Consider the following 12124-nt stretch of genomic DNA (forward strand, 5'->3'; position numbering starts at 1 on the left):
AGGCCTGGCTAATTTTTGTATTTTTTAGTAGAGATGGAGTTTCACCATGCTGGCCAGGCTGGTCTCGAACTCCTGACCTTTGGTAACCCACCCTCCTCAGCCTCCCAAAGTGCTGGGATTACAGGCATGTGAGCCACTGAACCCGGCCAACACAATGTATTTTAGTGTACTGAAATGATGTAATAGAAATAGTCATAGAAAGTTTTGCAGAATTTGATATCATCAAACTCTGTAGCCTGAACTTCTGCTTTTCACCTCTACCAAGCATATGAGAATGGTCATTTAGAACCACATAGCTAAAGCAGCAATGAAATAGATTTTCTAAGTATGACATATAAAAGGGTGCTGGGGATTTGAATTAAGGAGATGTATCCCATTTTATCATTTCATCATATAGTTTGTTCTTGCAATGAAATGGAGATAGAAATAAATTGGGGAGAAAATAGTAATATGAGAAGCTTTATATTTCTCATTTTATGGATTTTCTCCAGGATATTATATGTGCTTGGTAAGTACTTTGTATATACTTTGTGTATTTGTAGTAATTCCATGTGTTCATACTTTCATCATTCAGTGCCTTTTCCCTAATTTATTTTTAAAACACTCTTTATTTTAATTCACTATTTGTTACTAACATCAGAACAGATGACTAGCTGTTCTGAGCGGAGAGTTCCTTTTTGTAATTTTTTTCTTTGTAATTTTGTAGCATTTCTTATGTGTATTTGTTGTCTCTTCCTTTTAATAATATTAAATGCAGTATTTTAAAACTTTTAGTCACATCAGTATATTTATGTAGATTACAAGGGGATTGCTACTAATAAACCATAGCTTTTCTGGATCTCAGTTCCCCTATCAATAAAATAAGGGGTTAGTTGGACTAAATGATTTCCTAGTTTCCTCCTAGCTTTAGCACCATTAGATTTACAAAGGAATTATAAAATCTTCTAGATGTAAAAGTAACTATATCTTCAACATAAAAAGAAAAGAGATAGAAAAAGGTGGCAGTAGTATATAGCACTCCTCCTATAGGCCACCTAGCACTCCTCCTATAGGCCACCTAGAAAATTATTTTCAGTGAAAGGAAAATACCACTTATCAAGGCCTTAGGAAAACTGAAAAACGGGGCAAAATTTACCTTTCCCACTTTCATTTCATCCACCCTGTCTTATCCTAACATACCATCCTTTGAAACCCTATTCCTTTCCTACCTCACCTCCTCTAGGTATTCTTACTTGCCTTCATGCTGATTCTGATACCTGTTTAACATCCTCATCAACTGGATGTGGGTTTACTAAATTTACTTGCTCTCTCACTAAATTAACCAAATTGTTTAATCCAGCTCATGTAAATACAGTTGCATTGCTAACCTTTATAGTTTGATTCTTCTTCTTCTATTTTTTTTTGATAAGGGATACACTTTCTATGCAGGTATGTAGGTATGAAAGGTGGCATTATTCCTTAAGTTATCCATTATACAAATTTGATGTGTGATTTTTATTATACTAACTGGTAAATTAAACAGATAAGTGAATTATAAAAACTGGGAATAGTTGAAAACTTTTACAAAATGCCAATTTATAATATCAGTTGTATTTATTAATTTTATACTAAAAATATTCATATTTGAGGTTGTTTTGTTAAGGATAAAAATTCTAAGGTGATTTTTTTTCTTTTTTTTGTTTTGCGTTTTTTTAAATAAGAAAATTTTCCTTTTTAACAAAAGAAGTATAAAAATTTTAAAAAAGGTAACTTTTGTATGGAAAAATCACAAAGTGATCTCACCAAGCCCATATTGATTGATAGTGCGGTACTCGTCTAAATATACTTCTGCTAGTTTTTATTGTATTACCTTGAATTAATTATTGAAAAGTATATTTGACTTAAATCCCCTTCTCAATTCTACTGAAGATCTGCTTGACTCACAGTGAGGTTGTGATTCTCAGTTTACGGTTTCACATGTGTTACTATAGTAAAATTAACAAAGTTTAAGTGCCGTGAAACCTATTTAAGATTTCATATCATCTGCCTCTTGCCAAATGTTAGAAATGCTAACCATAGATTTTTGGTTGTTCTCACTCCTAAAAATCAAGATTTTTTTTTTTTTTAGGAGATGCCATGTCATTAAATGGGATTTAATTGCATTTATGTATATTTTTCTTTTACTGTAGAATCATACAAAAGATTGTATATGAACACAGTCTTTAAAGATTTGTTGGTCAAGACTCAAGCCATTTCTTTCCAAACATTGAGCCCATCTGTACCATATAAGTTCAGTTTTTCTAACTGTTCTTTAGTGTTCGACATACAACCTATAGAATGACTGATGCAGCCTACTGTGCAATAGTAGCCTATACTGTGGCCGAAATTCTTGACTGAGAAATAGTCCGTTGGGTCACTCCTTAGGGGGCTATCAGTAAGTGTAATGCATAGTCAGTTAATTCAGTTGATGTAAAACTAGCTATGTTTGGGTACTTGGAAACAGCACAAAGCAAACACTTTTACCCAGTTCCTATGGCAAAGTTTTCTGCCCCAGTCCTTAGAATAATTGCCTTGATGGTGATAATTGCCAGTGATAGACTGGATAAAGAAAATACGGTGCATATACACCATGGAATACTATGCACCCTTAACAAAGAACGAGATCATGTCCTTTGCAGGAACATGGATGGTGCTGGAAGCCATTTTCCTTAGCAAACTAATGCAGGAACAGAAAACCAAATACTGCGTGTTCTCACTTATAAGTGGAAGCTAAATGATGAGAATACATGGACACATAGAGGGGAACAGCGTACACTGGGCGTTAGAGGAGGGTAGAGGGTGGCAGGAGGGAGAGGATCAGGAAAAATAATGAATAATAGGCTTAGTACCTAGGTGATGAAATAATTGGTACAATAAATCCCCATGCCACACATTTATTTATGTAACAAACCTGCCCATCCTGCACAAATACCCCTGAACTTAAAATAAAAGTTTATAAAGTCAGCATTTGCTAATTTGGTAACAAATTAAATTTTATATGATGAATATATTATATCAACTACTAATACTCAAATTTAGTCAAAATACTATTTCTCCTTTGATTTACTGTTTCCTTTTATATGGTCCATGTGTGTATAATTATATATATGTATATAGATATATACATCTATGCTTTTACTTACATAAATACATACACATACATTTAAAAGGCATTTCCTGCGGATAATATTAAATAACAATTTTCAGAAAGATTTTATAACATTTTTATTGAATCATCACTGGATATGTGTTCAGCTAAGTTGCGACCTGAATATGTTAGGGATCTGTTTATTGTTAATATTTTAGTAGCACATGGACATTAAGGTAGAAGAATTGGCTACAGTCATAATTCTTAACTCATTATACATCTGTCTTCTAACTATATCAACAAAATATTTCCCTCTGCTTTTATTCATTTGAAATTCTAATGTATTTTTCATGATTATTTTTCTATATAATCACATCATTTATAGAATTTTAGAGTTTTGAAACCTGAACATACTTTTCACTTGAAGATTAAAAATTTGTGAATGTAGTTCATGATTTTTTTTGGTGCTCATCACAACATAATTTATCTTACACCAGAGTATGCAATAATTACCAACTTGCTTTAAAAAGCCTTATTTACTCACTCTTACATAAAATAATATTTTTATTCTTATAATTAGATGGTTATGTATGGAGTTTTTTAAATTCTTCTTAATACTTAAGATTACGTTAATCAGTTTTGAGACCATGATATGAAAGCTAATTTTTATACCTTTATGTATATACATTTAAATGGGCTGTTGCTAAAATTAGATCTCACCCAAGAGGCACAAGAAAAATATCTTGAAATTAATATTGTTCATATTTCCACCTCTTTTGATTAATGTAAAATATTATAATTTATTTAATTATTTGGAGGAAAATTTGAAAGTCCATCTGCTGCTATATAAGTAAAAGTTTGGCCTAGTTTATATAATTAATAGAAAGTTAAGAATTCGTTTAAGAATTGTGAGTTCTTTTATTTATTTATTCTTGGCTTGGCATGTTTATGAATTTGGTGTAAGGGAATGCTTTTTCTAAGAGGATAAATATGTTTAGCTCTCCAAAATAATTTTACCTTCTTATTCTTTTGCTGCTATGTTACCAATGGCCATGTGTTTGATTTTAAAATTTTAATTTATTTATATGAATTAGTTATACATTCTTAAGTTGCTCATTCAAAAGATATAAGAAAGTGCATGAGTCTCTCTCACCCGTTTCCCAATTCTCATCCTTAGAGGCAACCAATATTACCAAGTTTTCTCTTATTTTTTTATTTATTGATTTTTGATTTTTTTTTAGATGGAGTCTTGCTCTGCCACCCAGGCTGGAGTGCAGTGGCATGATCTCAGCTCACTGCAACCTCCACCTCCTGTGTTCAAGCGATTCTCCCACCTCAGCCTCCCTTGTTGCTGGGATTACAGGTGTCCACCACCATGCTCGGCTAATTTTTTGTATTTTTAGTAGAGACGGTGTTTCACCATGTTTGCCACGCTGGTCTCAAACTCCTGACCTCAGGTGATCTGCCCACCTCAACCTCCCAAAGTGCTGGGATTACAGGCATGAGCCACCACTCCCTGCCACCAAGTTTTTTAAGTATTATTCTAACAATATTCTAGCAGAATATTCAAGCAGAATATATATTTGTTCACTCCCTCTCTTTTTCATTTTTTTTACACAAATGGTAAGAAAAATGCCGCATCTTGCTTTTTTTCACCTAACAATATGTCTTGGAGACTTTTTGTTTCATATTAGTACACGAAGGACTTCTTTATATTTAAGGGAAATGATTATATTAGAAGGAGCTGAATTGCCCATCTATCTTACCAGAGGAAAAAATGTTGAAATAATATTGGATTATTGGTTATGACTACATCGAGACAGAAAAGCAATATAGTCACATGAGATGAACATTTCTGTTTAATTATCATATATGAAGATATGCTTAGAAGAAATTTTAAGTTAGAAGTATGCATAAATTATGCATAAGTCACAGTTCTTATTTTATGTGACAAAACAGTAATTTCTATTTAAAATAATTTACTAAGTTTTACAATTAGCCTCAATATTTGTAAAAAAAAAAAAGACTCTGTCCACTTATTTTGGCAGAAACATGTATCACCATTATCTTAGCTTTTTCTGTTTTCCTGTGTCCCTTTTTCCCTAGGCCAACTCAGTCCCTCAAATGAAACTCCTCAGACAGAGTACCATGAACCGTCTGTTTCCTACACTAAATCATAAATTGACTGAAGGTTCTGGGCCTCATTTTCAAAGCATTTAATAAAATGGGACTTTGAATGACTTGTAGTCTCCATCACTTCATCTGTATTCCATTCAGCTGTCAGTCAGTTCCACACTGCTCCAGCCTCGAAGCTGATAAGATCTAGAGGCAGTAATTTTACCATTAGGGCTATAAGACATTCCGCTCCTAGAAATCTTGATAAACTAGCAGGTTAAGACAAAGAGAATCACAGGGTCCTTCATTCTCTCCTGAGCATAGCCAGTGAATTCCTCTGAATTTTAAAGCAAAATATAATGAATTATTTTATTTTTTAGCTACTTCATATTTGAAACAGCATTTTAGAACACAGGTGTATGGGTAACATGCCAGAAAAAGCTAGATTCTATGTCATACAAGATCTAGATAAGCAAAGTTTAATGATGCTCATAAATTCTACTTGTAAATATTAAAGTAACCTGTACCTCAGGCAACCTCTTATATATCTTTTGCTTGATCCTTCCTTAGGTTTACAAGTCAAGTTTCACGTTAAGTTACTAGTTTGAAACTAACATAATTTTTAAAGAAAAAACCTCCACCAACTTAATGCTTCACTTATAAAAATTAGATAATCCAGATAAAATATGAAATGCATTGCTACAGATTAAAATATTAATACATTGTAGTCTATGAGTGACATATGAGTCAATGTTAGACTCAAAAAGTTTCAATACTGCCTCTTCTACTGGCCCATGTGTTTAATTTAAAGGTGAAAAATACGACACAGTGCCTATGACCAATTGTCAGTTCTCTGAGAAAGAATTTCTCCATGTTCCTGTGCATATTAGTTCATCCCCCAAAGCATGTGATTTGATTACTGCTTTCTCAGTACATGTAACGCCAATTGTTGTCTTTATTTGCCACAGAATTATCTGGTTTCCTTTAAACTCTAATTATGGCATTTGATTGTAACTATTGGTGGCAGTAAATTTCATGACATAGGAGTTTTGTAATCTACGGACTTAGAAATAATTTTACACATACACTTAAAATTTACTAAGTGTAAGTTTGAGTGACTTTTTCATCTGTCTCATAAGAAAGGAAGATGTGATGTTTAATTGTGCTTTCAAAATTACAGGAAAGATGCAGTTAGGCAAAAGAAAGGAAATATAAAAATCAAAGGGAGGTAAAGAGGTCAGAACTTGTAGATGATATGATTGTGTACTTGATAAAAATCATAGAGAACGAAATTAAAAACTACAACAACTAATAAGACATTTTAGTAAGGTGGCAGTACAATTTTTTTTTCTTTCGAGATGGAGTCTCACTCTGTCACCCAGGCTGGAGTGCAGTGGCACAATCTCAGCTCACTGTAACCTCCACCTCCTGGGTTCAAGCGAGTCTCCTACCTCAGCCTCCCTAGTAACTGGGATTACAGGTACCTGCCACCAAACCCAGCTAATCTTTTGTATTTTTAGTGGAGACAGGGTTTTATCATGTTGGCTGGGTTGGTCTTGAACTCCTGACCTCAAGTGATCCACCTGCCTCGGCCTCCCAAAGTGCTGGGATTACAGGCCTGAGCCACCTCACCCAGCCACAAAATTAATACACAAATAAATCAATAGCTTTTCTAGATAGTTAGAAAATATAATGGAAACAAAGATCTCATTTATAATAAAAACAAAAAAGGCCTGGCAACAAGCTAATAATAAGTGTGCAAGATCCAATTGCTGAATAAAAAACACCTAAAGTTCCCCAGGGACACAAAAGGAAACTTGAATAACTAGAAAGGCATACCATATTCTTGGATAAGAAATTTCAATATTAAACATTCTCCCTAAGTTAACATAAAATGTTTCAACATAATCTCAATCATAATACCAATAGTTTTTTTGACAAGAAAGGCTGTTCATGTAAATAAACTTGCAAGAATTTATAGGACATTTTTTAAAAAGAAAAATAATGAGGGATGGGGTAGAGGGAAACAACCTATCAGATATTAAAATGTATATAAAATTATAATAATTAAAACAATTATCTAAGCACATGAATAGACTAGTAAATGAAAGACTAGAGACCAAGTAGGCCAAATGCATGCAGGAATATTGTATATATTAAAGGAGGCATTGCCTGTGAGTTGAGAAGTCATGGATTATCAGTAAATGATATTTGGAACAACTGAATATTTATATATTTATAAAAGAAAATTAGATTGGTTCATATATTAGTCTTTATATCAAAATTAATTTCACTTGGATAGAAAAATGTGTTTTATCATTAGAGTGGGAAGCATAAAATAAAATCCAGAAGCTATAAGAAAAATATTGATAAACTCAGTTATATAAAGGTGAAAACATTCTGCTGGGAAAACCACAATAAACAAAGGCAATGGTGAAACAACAAACTGGCATAAAGTTTTGAGGTATTATACTCAAAGGACTAATTTTTTAAATTTATAGACCACTCTTACAAATTCATCAGAAAAAATAACAAAAACAGAGCAAGTACAAGAACAGGCAGTCCAATGAAAAGGAAGTGAAAAATAAACTACAAAGAAATACCACCTTTCATCCCATACAAGCAATGCAGAAGAGGTTGGTAAGCCTTGCCAAGTGTGTAAGGAAACAGGTACTCTCAATCATGATTGATGGGAATCTAAATTGGCACAGAATTGGAGAGCAGTGTGGAAATTTTTTATCAAAATTAAAAATATACATATCGTTTGACTCAGTGAGTGTGCTTCCAGGAATTTATCATACTGATAATACTCTTATGTATATGAAATGCTACATAAAAACTATATTTGTTGTAGACTTATTTGTAATAGAAAAAGATTGGGGTTGGGCACGGTGGCTCACGTGTGTAATCCCAGCATTTTGGGAGCCTGAGGCGGATGGATCACCTGAGGTCAGGAGTTCGAGACCAGCCTGACCAACATGGTGAAACCCCCATCTCTACTAAAAATACAAAAATTAGCTGGGTTTGGTGGCAGGTGCCTGTAATCTCAGCTACTTGGGAGGCTGAGGCAGGAGAATCGCTTGAACCCGGGAGGCGGAGGTTGCAGCGGGCCAAGATCACGCCATTGTACTCCAGCCTAGGCGACAGAGACTCTGTCTCAAAAAAGAAAAAGATTGGAAACTGCCTTATCCATCAGCAGGGAAATATGCAAATAAATGTTAGTACTTTTATCTCTTAAGTGGAATTATATGTAGCCCCTAGATAATGAGGCTATATATATATATATATATATATATATATATATATATGCTATGTATCATGCATATATATGTATATATAGGCATATATGTGTGTGTATGTATGTATATATATGCACACACACATATATACACATTTATATGAAAAAAATCTCCAAATCATGTTGAGCGAAAAAGCAAAGAGTAGTGTGTGTGTGTGTGTGTGTGTGTGTGTGTGTGTGTGTGTGTGTAAATAGAAACACATATTACTATGTGCTTATATAAGATATCCTAAAGTTGTTTTTTTTTTATGGAGGGAGTGGGACAGAGTCTTGCTGTGTCACCTAGGCTGGAGCGCAGTGGTTTGATCTCAGCTTACTGCAACCTCTGACTCCCAGGTTCAAGTGATTCTCCTGCCTCATCCTCCCAAGTAGCTGAGTACAGGCACGCGCCACCACACCTGGCTAGTTTTTGTATTTTTTGGTAGACATGGGGTTTCCCTGTTTTGGCCAGGCTGGTCTCAAACTCCTGGCCTCAAGTGATCCGCCTGCCTCAGCTTCCCAAAGTGCTGGGATTACAGGCGTGAGCCACCAAGCCCAGCCAATCCTAGAGATATCTTTAGGAAGGATACATGAAGAATAAAAGGTGGCAGGCATGTGAATATATTATCTATTAAAAAAAAGAAGTCACTTGTTATTTTTAAAAATTTTAGACAAGCTCTTAATGATTATACATTATATCTATTTGGTCATATTCCCCAAATGCATGTAGATAAAGCAAATCCTTTATGTGCCCAGTATTAATATTGTCTGTGAGGTGTCACAGTTCACATTAAACCCTGATCCTAGGTTTCAGATAAAGTCCTCATTTATTAGACTGTTGAAAGTTTAGACAGTGAAAATTGGCATTAAATTTAGTTGAAATTTTTAGAGCCATTCTTATTGTTCAGTATTTTGGAATGAAAGTTGATGTTTGTATTTATATTTATGTATTGCGAATCTGGGTTTTTTTTTTTGGTCACTGACTTTCTCAAACATTTATTGAGGTATTACTGTTGACCAAGCACTGTGCTTCTGTGAATTTGAAGACTTACAGTATGGGCTAATGGAGCTAGTTCCTGCACTGAAAGGTGCCTAATCCTGCAAGGCAAAAATACAAATTCACAAATAGCCTCCAGACTTCTTTTTAGGGTTAGTTTCAACTACTTTCTTGCCACATTATTTTTTAAATCACAAATGTTAATACATTATCAATTGGTTAATTTTAGATTTATCAAAATTGTGCTCACCTTCTGATAATATTGCTTATATAAGTTCAAAATTGCCTAAAGATTGGGTAGGATTGGATAGCAAGAGAGTGAAAGAGAATCATGAATGCAAATAATACTTAAGATTGCAGAATCACCCTTTAATTAGAGTTAACTGGCACCATTGTGGGAATGCCCGTTACCTACCTATTTATATCCCCTTAAGTAGTCATTGCAGTCTGACTCTGGCAATGGAAAAAAAAAAAAGATCATGTTTTAGTGCAACTGTTTTCAAACTTGAGTGTGCATCCTCTGGAGCATTGATTAAAACACATCTCTGGATCTCACCCCAATGACTTTTGATTCGGTCAGTGTGGGCAAGGGCCCCTTGCATTTCCAGCAAGTGCCCAGGGGATACTGAAAATGCTGGTCCAAGGCCACACTTCAAGAAAGCCTGTTTTAGTGATTATGGAGACTAACTACAAAGTGAAAATGTTCTTAGTACTCAGAACAAACTGCAAAATGCAGAGACCATTTGAAAATGTAAGATGGAGTTTAAATCCTATTATTTAATTCTAACCCAGCAAATTTCTGAGGGGTAATTCCAACTCCGAAGTGTTTTTGTACTTGATGTCTCAGAAACTAGTTTTATCATCACAGACTCATAGGCTTTTAGTGAGGGTGGGGGAATCTGGGCTCCACAGAATAATCAAAGAAGTCCAAAAAGACAATCTTGATTTCAACCCAGCATCCCAAAATAAGCCAAATGTTCTCAGAACACATTCAATTTATAAGGTTTCTTAGGCAACCATTTTTCTCCCCTCTATGAAAATGTTAAGAATAACTTCAGGTTACAACTTTGGTACAAAATTGCCAAAATTTCAGGTTGAAAGCATAATAACTTAATTTTTTTCTCTAGACGTCATAAAATTATCAGTGAATAGAAAGAAAAAGATCTCATGTATTTGAACATTTATAAAACCTTAGAAAAGATTTTGTCTTTAGTTACTTTCTGGTTAAAGAGGACGTGAAAAGCCAAGCTGGCTAGATTTGCTTTCTGGGCTTTTTTTTTTTATTTTAATTTTAATTTTTAAATTATTATTATACTCTAAGTTCTAGGTACATGTGCACAACGTACATGTTTCTTACATATGTATACATGTGCCATGTTGGTGTGCTACACCCGTTAACTCGTCATTTACATTAGGTATATCTCCTAATGCTATCCCTCCCCCCTCCCCCCACCCCACAGCAGGCCCCAGTGTGTGATGTTCCCTACTCTGTGTCCAAGTGTTCTCATTGTTCAGTTCCCACCTGTGAGTGAGAACATGTGGTGTTTGGTTTTCTGTCCTTGCATTAGTTTGCTCAGAATGATGGTTTCTAGCTTCATCCATGTCTCTACAAAGGACATGAACTCATCCTTTTTTATGGTTGCATAGTATTCCTTGGTGTATATGTGCCACATTTTCTTAGTCCAGTCTATCATTGATGGACATTTGGGTTGGTTGCAAGTCTTTGCTATTGTGAATAGTGCTGCTATAAACATACATGTGCATGTGTCTTTATAGCAGCATGATTTATAATCCTTTGGGTATATGCCAACTAATGGGATGGCTGGGTCAAATGGTATTTCTAGTTCTAGATCCCTGAGGAATCGCCACACTGACTTCCACAATGGTTGAACTAGTTTACAGTCCCACCAACAGTGTAAAAGCATTCTTATTTCTCCACATCCTCTCCAGCACCTGTTGTTTCCTGACTTTTTAATGATCGCCATTCTAACTGGTGTGAGATGGTATCTCATTGTGGTTTTGATTTGCATTTCTCTGATGGCCAGTGATGATGAGCATTTTTTCATGTGTCTATTGGCTGCATAAATGTCTTCTTTTGAGAAGTGTCTGTTCATGTCCTTTGCCCACTTTTTGATGGGGTTGTTTGATTTTGTCTTGTAAATTTGTATAAGTTCTTTGTAGATTCTGGATATTAGCCCTTTGTCAGATGGGTAGATTGTAAAAATTTTCTCCCATTCTGTAGGTTGCCTGTTCACTCTGATGGTAGTTTCTTTTGCTGTGCAGAAGCTCTTTAGTTTAATTAGATCCCATTTGTCAAGTTTGGCTTTTGTTGCCATTGCTTTTGGTGTTTTAGTCATGAAGTCCTTGCCCATGCCTATGTCCTGAATGGTATTGCCTAGGTTTTCTTCTAGGGTTTTTATGGTTTTAAGTCTAACATTTAAGTCTTTAATTCATCTTGAATGAATTTTTGCATAAGGTGTAAGGAAGAGATCCAGTTTCAGCTTTCTACATATGGCTAGCCAGTTTTCCCAGCACCATTTATTCTTTATTTATTTTTTTTTCTTTTATTATTATTATTATTATCATTATTATACTTTAGGTTTTATGGTACATGTGCGCAATGTGCAGG

The 12124-nt window shown here is 34.5% G+C and overlaps 1 protein-coding gene across 10 annotated transcripts in view; it reads left to right on the top strand.

Moving 5' to 3' along the window:
- Positions 1 to 12124, top strand: part of RFX3 (regulatory factor X3) — a 321175-nt gene that overhangs the window by 204467 nt on the left and 104584 nt on the right. The gene's annotated exons all lie outside the window — the stretch shown is intronic.

Source organism: Pongo pygmaeus, chromosome 13 (assembly GCF_028885625.2).
Source record: "Pongo pygmaeus isolate AG05252 chromosome 13, NHGRI_mPonPyg2-v2.0_pri, whole genome shotgun sequence".
Taxonomy (NCBI): domain Eukaryota; kingdom Metazoa; phylum Chordata; class Mammalia; order Primates; family Hominidae; genus Pongo; species Pongo pygmaeus.